The sequence below is a fragment of the Nannobrachium achirus genome, assembly GCF_963921795.1.
Source record: "Nannobrachium achirus genome assembly, chromosome: 16".
NCBI lineage: Eukaryota > Metazoa > Chordata > Actinopteri > Myctophiformes > Myctophidae > Nannobrachium > Nannobrachium achirus.
In genome coordinates, this window is record NC_137823.1 from 37,874,586 (window position 1) to 37,887,183 (window position 12,598).

Consider the following 12,598-nt stretch of genomic DNA (forward strand, 5'->3'; position numbering starts at 1 on the left):
TGTTTAGTCTGGTGCAGACACCAAACGAAACTATACTGCGGAGAGGGAGGACTATAAACCTACCTAATGTGCGTGTTCTTAATCACCGCACAGAAGCGCAGGAGCTCATTGACGAGCGTGGTAGCATCAAAGCTAAGAGACAACAAACGGTCATGGTCAAGTTCAAGTTCACTATGCAGCATATACTGGCGATTGTTTAAGCAGCAAGACAGAGAGACATACCTGGATTGCACAAGACAGGAGCACCGCGATATATATATATATAGCCCAACGGCCAGCGTTTAGAAGCAGTGTTTGCAGTGTTTGCAACACACAATGAGGAGCGTGGCACCAGGTGAGCAGAGACGACTGACTCTGAGAGGAGTGGTGCATTCTATATACTGGTGGCAATCACTCACTGCCGAGTGGGCGGAGAGTGGACTGTGGGAACGAACGCCCATTCTGCTACAATCCACCCCCAACAACTGCATCGTCGTCCCGACGATGACTTACCTATACTCTAATTCCAGGGTCTGTATAATGCTGAGACAGCATTTGATGCTGACGCAGAAGTAGGGGCGGGACCTCTATCCACTGTCTGTGGAAGACGGTAAGGGTTGGAATGCTGTCCCGCTGTGGACCTCAAAGTCCTCCTTTGGGCAGCCTCACTATTACCAGCCATGTCATCCAAGGATCTAGGGAGTGGTTCTAAACTATTAGACTCTACTACGTAGAGGTTCAAAGGTAGAACCGCAGATGGTTCAAGAGCCACCAGAGTAGTGGGGAATACCTCACCATGAGAAGATTCCCCATGCTCTGGACTCACCTGTCGATCATTATCTTGGTTGTCATTTGGTTCATCCAACCGAGAAGGAGATGGGCCTAAAGATGAAGCTACCGGCACTGTACAGTGCTCTTCTGGGTTATCAGGCTGGCCAGAAGGACACCAGGGAGCCCCTGCTGGAAGTGGAGCAGCCGGCGAGGGCAGATGGGACTGGGGTATTTCTGAATTCAGAATAAACCAATCACCGTCGTTCTGGTCTTCATCGACCAAGGGCGATGACCTCTCGATCCGCTGGTTACTTGGAGGGCTGTTGACGGGAGGCTCTCCCCCAACCCGTTGTTTGAGGAGGGAGCGATGAACATGTTTCACTCGACTAGGTTCCGTCAAGGGTGCGATCGTGTATACAGCACCGCCTGGCCGTGGAGCTCGGATGACCTTAAACACCTCAGAGTGCCACAGGTCGTGAATTTTGTGGCGACCTCTAACGCCCAAGTCACGAAGGTAGACTAGTTGCCCCTCCTCCAAGGATGGATCACGGACCTTGGGGTCATGATGCGCTTTGCGGCGGTTGGCCGCCAGCTTCAACCGTTCCTGTGCCCCCTCGAAGGCTATCTGAAGACGAGTCTGATGCTCTGTGACCCAGCCATCTACGCTACCTGCTACCGGTTCTGGAACTCTCCCGAGCAGGAAGTCCACCGGTAGACGTGGTTCCTGACCAAACATCAAATAGTAAGGCGTCTCCCCGGTGGCCTGATGCGGAGTGGTATTGTAGCAGAAGAGCTTCTGCGGAAGGCAGTCCACCCAGTCCCTCTTACGGGAGGAGGGCAGAGTGCGTAGGAGATTGTGTAAGGTCCTATTAAATCGCTCACACTGCCCGTTACCCTGTGGGTGGTACGGGGTAGTGCGAGACTTCTGGATCCCGTACAAGAAACATAACTGCTGGATGAGGGATGCTTCAAAGTTCCGGCCCTGGTCGGAATGGATACGGCCAGGAACGCCCAGTCTGTAGAACCACTCGTTGACTAGGACTTGGGCGACAGTCGAGGCCCGTTGGTCTCTAGTGGGAATGGCCAGCGTGTATTTACTGAAGACATCTGTTATGACCAAGACATTTTCCACACCTGCCCGAGAAGGTTCCAAGATGGTAAAGTCGACGGCCACAATCTCGTTGGGCCGGGAAGCAAGTAAATGACCCATGAAGCTTCGTGCTGCTGGTCGAGTGTCCTTTGCCACCTGACACCGCTCGCATTCCAGGCACCAACGGGCTATGTCCGCGGACATACCTGGCCAGTAGCAGCGCTGACGCACCAATTCAGTGGTGCGCTCGACACCCTGATGCCCGTGATCCTGATGTAGTTGAGTCAGGACATCGTCCCTCAGAACAGCAGGCAAGACCAGCTGGAAGACCTCCTCGCGCCCATCTGGACGGCAGACCCTACGGTAGAGCACCCCTTCTTTGTCCACAAAACGGTCCCATTGCGCAAGTAGTGTCACCGCAGAAGTGGACAGTCGTTTGCGTTCCATAAGGCTTGGACGCGTCCCCTGCCTCCAGTACCCCAGAACCTCTTGAATGACTGTATCCGCCGTCTGCAAGCTCTTCAAGTCCGACAAGCTGTGACCAGGCAAGGCCGTCATGGTGGCCTGGGTAGCTACTAGCTCCGGTGGCACCGCCAGCTGTAGCACAGAGGGAATGGCTGTACCAGGAACCAAGCCCTGCAAGTCCGTAGGCCCCACCGGATGCTGTCGGGAAAGCGCATCAGCATTCCGGTTACTCCTGCCCGAACGATACTTGATCTCAAAGTCGAAGGGCGCCAGTTCACTGGCCCAACGCTGCTCTATCGCGCCCAGTTTGGCGGAAGACAGATGAGCGAGTGGATTGTTGTCCGTATAGACAAGGCACCGATGTCCCAGTAAGTATTCGCGGAACTTCTCCGTCATGGCCCATTTGAGTGCCACAAACTCCAACTTCATGGAGCTGTAATTGGACATGTTACGTTCGGTGGGACGGAGACCACGGCTTGCAAAAGCCACTGGGCGCACCTGGCCCTCTTGCTCCTGGGAAAGAACGGCACCCAACCCGCTGTGGCTGGCGTCCACTTCAAGAATAAAAGGCAGTGAGAAGTCGGCATACGCGAGGACAGGGGCTGATGTAAGCTTCTCCTTCAGAGCCTCGAAGCTCAGTTGGCACTTCTCCGACCATAGAGACATAAAACTTCTTCCAGAGGTTCTAATGGAAGCCCTCTTAGCCTTCGTCCCTGCTAGCTCAGCTACCAAGGCATGCAGGGGGGCAGCCATCTTGGCGAACCCCTCCACAAAACGGCGGTAGTAGCTGGCGAAGCCCAAGAATGAACGTAGGTCTGACACCGAAGCAGGTCGACGCCAGTCAGCAACAGCCTCGATCTTACTGGGGTCGGTGGCGACTCCCTTACTGGAGATGACGTGGCCCAAGTAATGGACTTCAGGTTGGAAGAACGCACACTTCGACAGCTTTGCCTTTAAGCCCTCCCGCTGCAGTCGGCCAAGAACAACTTCCATCCGCTCCAAGTGCTGGGCCACAGTGGACGAAAAGATGACAATATCATCGAGGTAAAGCAGTAAGGTCTGGCATTGTTGATCTCCGAACAAGCGCTGCATCAGCCGCTGAAACGTCCCAGGGGCGTTGCAGAGCCCGAATGGCATCCGATTCCACTCAAAGAGGCCGAATGGGGTGCAAAACGCAGTCTTCGCCCGGTCCTTCTCCGCAACTGGGACTTGGTTATAGCCACTGGCCAGATCCATGGCCGAGAACCAGCGTGCCCCAGCTAAAGAGTCTAAGGATTCCTCAATACGAGGCAAAGGAAATGCGTCTTTCCTAGTGTTGGCATTAAGCCGCCGGTAGTCCACACACATGCGGAGGCTACCATCTTTCTTCTTTACCAGCACAATAGGGGACGCATACGGACTGCTACTCTCCCTGATTATGTGCGATTCCAGTAACTGGTTGATGTGGGCCTTTGCTACCTCATACTCAGATGGAGGAATGCGCCGGTACCGCTGGCGAACAGGAGCATCGTCAAGAAGCGGGATCTCATGACAGATCAGGTCAGTGCACCCCAGGTCTCCCTCGTGTGTGGAAAACACTCCGCTGTACCTCCGAAGGAGGTCCCTGGCCGGACCCTGGTCTTCGCTCGAAAGAGCACCCAAGTCAAGAGCCTCGATCTGGTCGGGTATGGAAGGAGACACAGTCTGGGAAGAGCTAGTAGCCGTAACTGACCCAACCTCAGTAACCCCAGAAGGTAAGGTGACCACTTGAGTATTACTCCAGTTGCCCAAGATGGTCCGTGGGTAAAGCAACACATCTCTGGTCCCGACATTAACCACTGGGACGTAGGCTGTGCCCCGAGTGACAGTAAGCAAGGCTGGAGAGGCCAACAAGCCACCAGGTAACCCTGATTCAGGGGGCTCAAAGAGAACGGAGGTGGGAGAGTTCTGCTCTGCGCATGTTGCAGCAACCAGTTTCATGGTGCCCCCAGGGATGCGGCACGCACGCCTACCACGAACCTTAACCCTCCCTAAGCCAACCACCGGAGGTTGAGTTTCAGCCCTATGGCATCGCTGCAAAGCCGCAACAATGGGACTGGGGGCCTCCAATACAGACCGCGTGTTGAAGAGAGCTGCCCCATGCTGTCCAAAGAGCTCCCTATAGCGCCGAACCAGGACATTCATGCCGAGGACCCCAGGTGCCGGAGTAGTAAGAGTAGTTGGGGGATCTTTGACGATTAGCACCCCACACTTCGGCACGGACTTCCCACACAGCTCCACATCAAGCTCCAGGTAACCCACATATGGGATGGGAAGGCCATTAGCCGCGCTCAACCGCAACCAGTGGCAAGACCGAAGACAATCCTGACCCCATGGTTCGAAATGCTGGAGAAAGAAGGACTCAGTCATGGTAGACACCATGGACCCGGTGTCAATCAAACAAGGAACAAGTACTCCACCCATGGAAACATCCAAATGGGGGCAAGATGACATCAAACTCGAGATCGTACCTGCATCAGTAAGAACTCCAGAGCCGATAGAGTCCCCACCCAAACTGTGGCTCTGCAGTTCGGAGGGTGCTAGTTTTCCGCCGGTTCACGATGGTGAGACTGCCTACCACCCATTGGTGGAGGCTGAGGATAGGGGGGGCGCCATTGGGACCTACACTCCCTGGCCCAATGACCTGGCTGCTGACACCTCCTACATATTGTCGGTCCACTGGGTGGATGACTAGGCTGTTGAGTGCCGTGTAAGAGTGCCACTGGATGACTAGGCTGTCGAGTGCCATGTAAGAGTGCCACTGTCTGTGTGAGCTGGTTTAGCTGCTCCTGCTGTTTTTTAAGCATCTCTTTCAACTCTGTAAACTCCGATCGTTGTGGCGAGTCACTGCCCGAAGAGCGTGGCTCACTGTGAACGGCATACTGGATGCCATGTGCCGAAGGAACAGAAAAGCTGCGACCCCTTGCAGCCCCTGGTCTACCCTCTCGCTCCCACCGAATCGCTTCCTCACGAACCTCTAACAAAGTACTAGTTGGACAACGACGTACTAACTGCTTAAGCTCCCGTCGAAGGGAGCTGTCTAAGACGTGCTCAGTGAACTGATCACGCAAGAGGACCTCCGCATTAGACATGCGGTCAGGTGCACGCTGTTTGACTCTGGCCATCAAGCTCATTAGAGCGAGTGAGAATTCCTGCAATGTCTCTCCGTCTTGCTGCTTTCTGCAGAAAAATGCCTCCTGCAATGCTACATAGGACTGTGAACACCCGTATAGATCTCTAAGAATGGCAATAATTTTATTGGGGTCCTCCCTCTCCACAGTAGGGCGATATCTTATCTCCTCTCTAGCCTCCCCTTCTAGGTGGTCAAATAAAAAGAAAGCTTGATCAATGGCCAAAAGACAGCGAGCCCGCATACAAGCCTGTGCCTCTTCCACCCATTCATTTATATTGACACCAGACTTGCCACTAAAATACGGGCACTTCCTATCTCGCGGCACAAAGACCAATCTTTCAGGTGCAATAGCACCGGCACCACCCAAAGGTGCAGAAGGAGGCGGGGCCACCACGTCAACGGAGACAATATTACCCAGCTGTGCATCTCTCTGTTCCTGCCTCAATGAACCATTATCCGCTCTGAGCTGCGCTACCAGCTCCCTGAGCTCAGCCAGCTCGGCATCCATAGCGGCAATGAAATTTAGACTTACGACCGGATTGAGATGTACACAAACCAGGTCCCACTGCAGAAACCAGGGAATTGGTATAGAGACCCACGGGTCCTCACGTCCACGGACAACTGCTGCTTTGCTTAAAGAGAACAAAATACCAGTTAATATACAAACCACAACTCTTCCCTCCACTTTTTTTTTTTTTTTTTTTTTTAAGCCACTGGACTATCAGACCAAAAAAAAAAATCTAACTAAGTCACTGGACTATCAGACCAAATAATACAACATAGGAAAACGAAAGAAAAAAAAACGTTTCTGCCTTGTCAGTAAATCCTGCCGACAACGCCAAATGTGGCATAGTGGTATATTTTAGTGTAGCTGCCAGACAACGCCACCAGTGGAATTACGCCACCGGAAATAGTTCTATTATCTAATTCAAATACTTCAAGTTGCAGGACACACAAGTTCGTTTTACATTAAGAATCAAGGCAGAAACGTAATTAACCAAAGTATAAAACAGGCTTTTTATTATAAGTTAGGCAGGTTAAAGTATTCAGTATATCATATCATCATCATTTCTTTTATAGTCAGTATATCATATCATCATCATTTCTTTTATAGTCAGTATATCATATCATCATCATTTCCTTTACTCACTGTAATGATAATACTGGTAATAGATTTAAAAGAAGGAACAGTGTATAGGCTACTAATGCAATCAACAATAAAACACTTGTGTGTGTCTATCTATGGGCCAGGTGCAAAGGGCAAGGGGAATGGGTACAGGGCAACCGCCCCAGGGATGTGGCTCTCCAACAAATCACAGCAAATCAATATAACCAAAATAATATAAATCAAACACAGCAAACGGGGGGGATTACCACAACCCTGGGCGGCCGTCCCTGTCCCAATGTAAGGCCCCAGCACCGTGACCTGTGTAATAGAAGAGACAGGTGTTAAAATGATGGATTCACAGTAATTTCAATAAGGAGTTGTTTCCTATTGAAACTAAATAATGCCGTCTATATATATATATTGGCCTGGCGCCGGATAGTTGTAATTAAATCAAAATAAATGAACCAAAATAAACAAAGTAAACTAAATAAATCCAACACAATAACTCATAAAGCAAAAGAACAAACAATAAAGCTGGCCATAAAGCCGGGCGATGGACCGCCGGGTAGGACGGCTATAAGCAGCTGTACAACCGGCGTGTCTTCGTGCCGCCGCCGACACTTTTATGAATGGAGGAAGAGTGGTATGTGGTATCACAGTATCATTCAGACGTGGGCTTTTCTTAACGGCTGGTAACCGTACAAGGTCCGCAAAGCAGCAGCTGCCCTGGCCCTGAAACAGGCAACAAGCGGCCTGGTTAGTTTACTAATTATACTATAAAGTTCACAGAAACAGGAACAGAGAGATGCACAACTCACCACTTAAACAACAGCGGCCGACACGGATGTCCCGTCCGCGCAGCGGCCCCCGGGTATAGCTGTTACTAAACTGGAATAATAAAACAAAGCCCATGTTTAGTCTGGTGCAGACACCAAACGAAACTATACTGCGGAGAGGGAGGACTATAAACCTACCTAATGTGCGTGTTCTTAATCACCGCACAGAAGCGCAGGAGCTCATTGACGAGCGTGGTAGCATCAAAGCTAAGAGACAACAAACGGTCATGGTCAAGTTCAAGTTCACTATGCAGCATATACTGGCGATTGTTTAAGCAGCAAGACAGAGAGACATACCTGGATTGCACAAGACAGGAGCACCGCGATATATATATATATAGCCCAACGGCCAGCGTTTAGAAGCAGTGTTTGCAGTGTTTGCAACACACAATGAGGAGCGTGGCACCAGGTGAGCAGAGACGACTGACTCTGAGAGGAGTGGTGCATTCTATATACTGGTGGCAATCACTCACTGCCGAGTGGGCGGAGAGTGGACTGTGGGAACGAACGCCCATTCTGCTACAATCGCTATTTTTGTTATTTGTATGTCGAAAAACCTTCTCTTCTGAGGTCCCTGGCACCGTGGCACAAAATCCTTATGCGGCCAAATACATATCCATTTTGGGGGTCATTGACTTGAATTGTTTAAGAAACACTGATGGGAGACAACTGACCTGACCGCAGCAACCTTTCAAAACATACGTTCGACATCACAGACGACAACCTTTCAAAAGCATTGCCTACGTTCTCTCCAACATCTTAGAAAGTCGTTAAATATAAGACGAGAGGTGTTAAATTAATTCAGCATAATTTGCAAGAGTATTTTTTCCACCGTTACACTTACATGTATAGTGGCAACACGTGACACAAAATAAACACTGCAGTCTGTTTCTCATTACTCTAATTGGTGACTTACTGTGAGCCTATGGCAGATGACTGCATGAACCCATGCTGAGCTAAAGCTAAATATAAACAGACAGTGATGGAAGTGGAAGAAGATTTACTCTTATTTTATATTTAAGTAAAAGTAGCAATACTATAATGTAAAATTACTTTTACCTGTATAAAAACTTTTCTTTAATTTTTTTCAGTAAAGGTACAAATATCACCATGAAAATAAACTTAAAATACATTAACAGTAGGCCTACCTAAGTAATACGAAGTTACTTTCCACCACTGAATGTAAACGTAAGTCTAATTCTTCCTCTTATAAGGCCCTGGCTGGGTCTGTGAGTCTCCTGCAGTTTCCATTGTCTGCCAAAAGAACTCAATAGAAAGATAATTTCATTCCAAGTCAGTGTGTGAACATAATTCTGCCTTTCACAGAGACACTGGGTCTGATAGGACTGTGGACCCCACGTTGAGAACCACTGCAGTTAAGATATGCATGTTTGAATGTTATTTAAGGACACGTTCAGGTCCTCCGCATGCCGCGGCAGAGCACTGGGTTCAGCGCTCATATAATGTGACGTATTTCATGAGAGAGAATTTATAGACAACGCAAGGTGGGTAGATCAGGCTGTCTAATCAGGAGGTCACAGGTTTGTTTCCCCCTAATCTAGGCCTATGTGTCCCTGAGCAAGAACCCCTAACTACTCAGCTAAGATGCAATCTGGCTAGCCATCGTCAAAGAAAAGGGAAAAACAGCGCCCTCTCTTGAGAGACTAGCTAAGATCAAGAACAACATAACAATGCATTTCTCATTTGAATCCAACATGATTTCTGGAAGTACATTTTGTGTATTATTCTTTTTTAGGGGGGGGGGGGGTCTCTTTCTTTTGTGGTAGATTTCTGTGGTTTTACATCTCCCATAATGCCTTGCAAAAATAGTCTCTGTAGCTGAATGGGCTGGCGGCCTGGCGCTAGTATTAAGGTTTGTTTATAGGTGACACAAATTGAACAGTATGTAGGAAAATATTGTTTTTATTAAGTTTTGTGGGCTATTTTGTTTCTTTTTTGAGTTAGCGCTGAAGCCAGATTCACCTAACGACAGTATTTCAGGCAAGTATTACAATGGAGAGCCACAGGGCTGTAGTTTATGTGAAACCACTGAACGGTCACTTCCCTCCTGCGGTCCGCCGCTGTTGCTGCCAACACTGTTGTCCTGAGGCCCTACAGCCAAACTATTGACAGCTAATCTTCACCATTCATTATTACTTTCAAAGTAAACGCAACTAACTAGGGCTGCAACAGTTGATCCAACTGATTGATTTAAAGTTATACCATGTAACTTTTTTTATAAAACAAATCTTAAAATTGTCCTAACTGTTAAATCGCTAAAGTTTTAGAACACCCACTCCCTTATTTTCAGCTTCTAAAGCCTTCTCTTTATATGTTTTCTATGAGCCGTGAGGGGGGGAGAATTTCGCGGCAAAATTACGTCATCTGCATCATCTGTATACGTTGTGTATACGTTGGCCAATCACATCGCGGATCATACACACATAATACACTACCGGCCAATCACAGTGTATCTGCCGTCTCTTCAGGAAGTATCCTCCCTCAGCTACAGTGTTTACGATGGTGAAGGATTCTTAACCTCTTAATCCCCAAATCCTGGCCAGAAAATTACGTTCTACCCCTCCACGGATTCGTATCGGTCGCGGTGGTTTGCGGCAAATGGATACTTTTTAGTTTTGGTCAAATTCCTAAGCCAATGATTAGATTACCATTCTCTATATGTAATCGATGGGGGAAAGGTAATTTTGGGGCTGAACGACCCCTTTAATAAATGAATACATTTTGAAAAAATAGAGGGGAAATGCCGGGCAGTGCTTAATCCCAACCACCACAGCCAAGTCGGAGGCACAGCCGGAATCCAACCTGGGTCTCTGCAGTCATGCAGGGGTGTTTTACCTCTAGGCCAGTGGTCCAACAAAGTGGACCCTCAGGGATCGTCAGAAGGATTTGATTCTTTTTCCCTCCTTTTTTTCCCTTTTTTAAACCTATGTTTCTATGTCAGTGGTGCTCAAACTTTTTCATGTGAAGGACCCCCAAAATCATATGTATTTGGCCACGGACCCCCATCTCAAAATATTTCGTTCCAGGGACCCCCCAGAAGCAAAGGTCTGTAACTCTGAGAGTGTAGGTTACACACGTATCGGCGTGAAGCCCCAACCCCCCTTCTCACACTGCCAGAGACCACTAACTGTTCCGCACTGACGCGGGGGAGTATGACCGTACTACTGCAGCGCATGCAGGCTCTATGAGTCATCATTCCATTGGCGTGTGCTCAAGGTGTGTGTGTGTGTGTGTGTGTGTGTGTGTGTGTGTGTGTGTGTGTGTGTGTGTGTGTGTGTGTGTGTGTGTGTGTGTGTGTGTGTGTGTGTGTGTGTGTGTGTGTGTGTGACAGAGTACCTTGAGACCTCTGCCCCTTTGGCCTCTTTTCTTTGCCTCCAAGTCATTTCCTCCATCCCAGACATAATTATAGTCAGGGGGGATGAGGGGATCCAGGGCAGGGGTCATCAATGTATCCATACGCTGACGAAATGTGTCCATGGCAAGACTTTTCCTTGTCCGTGGCAAATTCTAGATTCTGTATTTACATTTTTATAATGTTCCTATTTTGATCACAAGACCCGTTACTGAATGTCAGTATCCAAGCTTTATTTAGAATATGCAGGACACAGATTTACTACAACTACACTATGGCAAATAAGGGGTCCACATTCAACTTAATTTATTTCAAGGACCACCATAACTCTGAGAGTGTACAAATGGAACCAAATGGATGGTTCCATTTGTACACTCTCAGAGTTACACAACCGTAACAGTCCTGTAATGGTCATCGTTTCTGGTCATATTATTGTCCGTTCATTTGCATGTCCACGGCAAAAATAGAATTTGGACAAAATGAGTCAACTGTATTAGTCCACGGACACTGAGTGTGCAAATGGAGCCAAATTATGGACCCCATTAGGATCCATCCATTCGGTTCCATTTGCACACTCTCAAGAGTTACAGACCTGTGCAGCTGACGGCTCCTAATTATCAATCATTTAGCCGGGGACCCCCTGGAACCCCCTCAAGGACCCCTGGGATCTTTGAGAACCCACTGTTATAAATGGCCTCCATTACTGATGCTTTTATGTGCCTCTATTCATGATCTTAGTGCTCCAATTCTCTAGCTACTCCACGCTTACATCATGGTTTTACGCAGCAACTGTTATCAATGAGCATTCTTGGTATGACTGCATTTCCACATTAAAAAACGCTTACTCTTTTCCCCGCGCTGATTGTCTGTGGACTGCTACCAGCAGCATGTCTGGGATCAATGGTAGCTCTTCCATCACTCCCTGTGACGCAGGGCCTCCCTGTTAGCCCGGGGCCAGAGCTATAGCTAGGTGTTTCTCCAAGTCTCAACAATACTGTGCTGTATCTGTAGACTGTGTTACTTAATCCAAATAATAGTGATTATCGTCAAATTAAATAGAGCATAGCATTTTCCCAACCGGCCTCGGTGGCCGGTGATGTTTAATATTTAGCGGCATTAAGGTTTTAATCAGTCAGCGGTCGGCATATACCAGCTAATGCAAACCCAGATTGGTACTTATCTGCAGTGATATGATACGGTATCATACGTGTGGTACAGTATCGATGGGCTGAACTCATGGTCAACCTGATACGGATGTGGCACATGGGGTTCAATGTCCCCTGTTTTCTTATTGAAACACAGAGCAGTTGTGGCCCTGTTGGTGCAGGACGTGGTTCTCAAAGTGGTGACGAGGGACCTCAGCTAGGGGTCCTTGGGGAAGGGGTGAGGGGGGTCTAAGGTCTATGTCCCCAGTAAAATGAGTTAATATAGCATCACAATCAGTTTTAACCACTTACATTATAGGCTATTTTAAAATAGCAGATCTAAAAGCTCACAATGCTTTGCATCACTGCTCATTGTGATCTGCCCTTTTCAAAAAGATCTTGAAGACAAATTAAACATACAGTCGCGGCTAAAAGTATTGCCACCCTTGCATTTGTAAAACAGAAAAAAGCAGGCTATTCACCTGGAACTCACCTGTGGTGAGTCCAAGTTGACTTTAATCTTTAGTAACCACTAATCCACCCAGTTTAAATAGAGTAAATCCCTCACTCTGCTGTTTTGTGTCACACAATGAGCATGGACCAAATAAAAAAGGAGAGAATTGTCAGGAGGTCAGATATAGCCAAGCATGGACAATCTGAAGGCTCCAAGTCCATCTCCA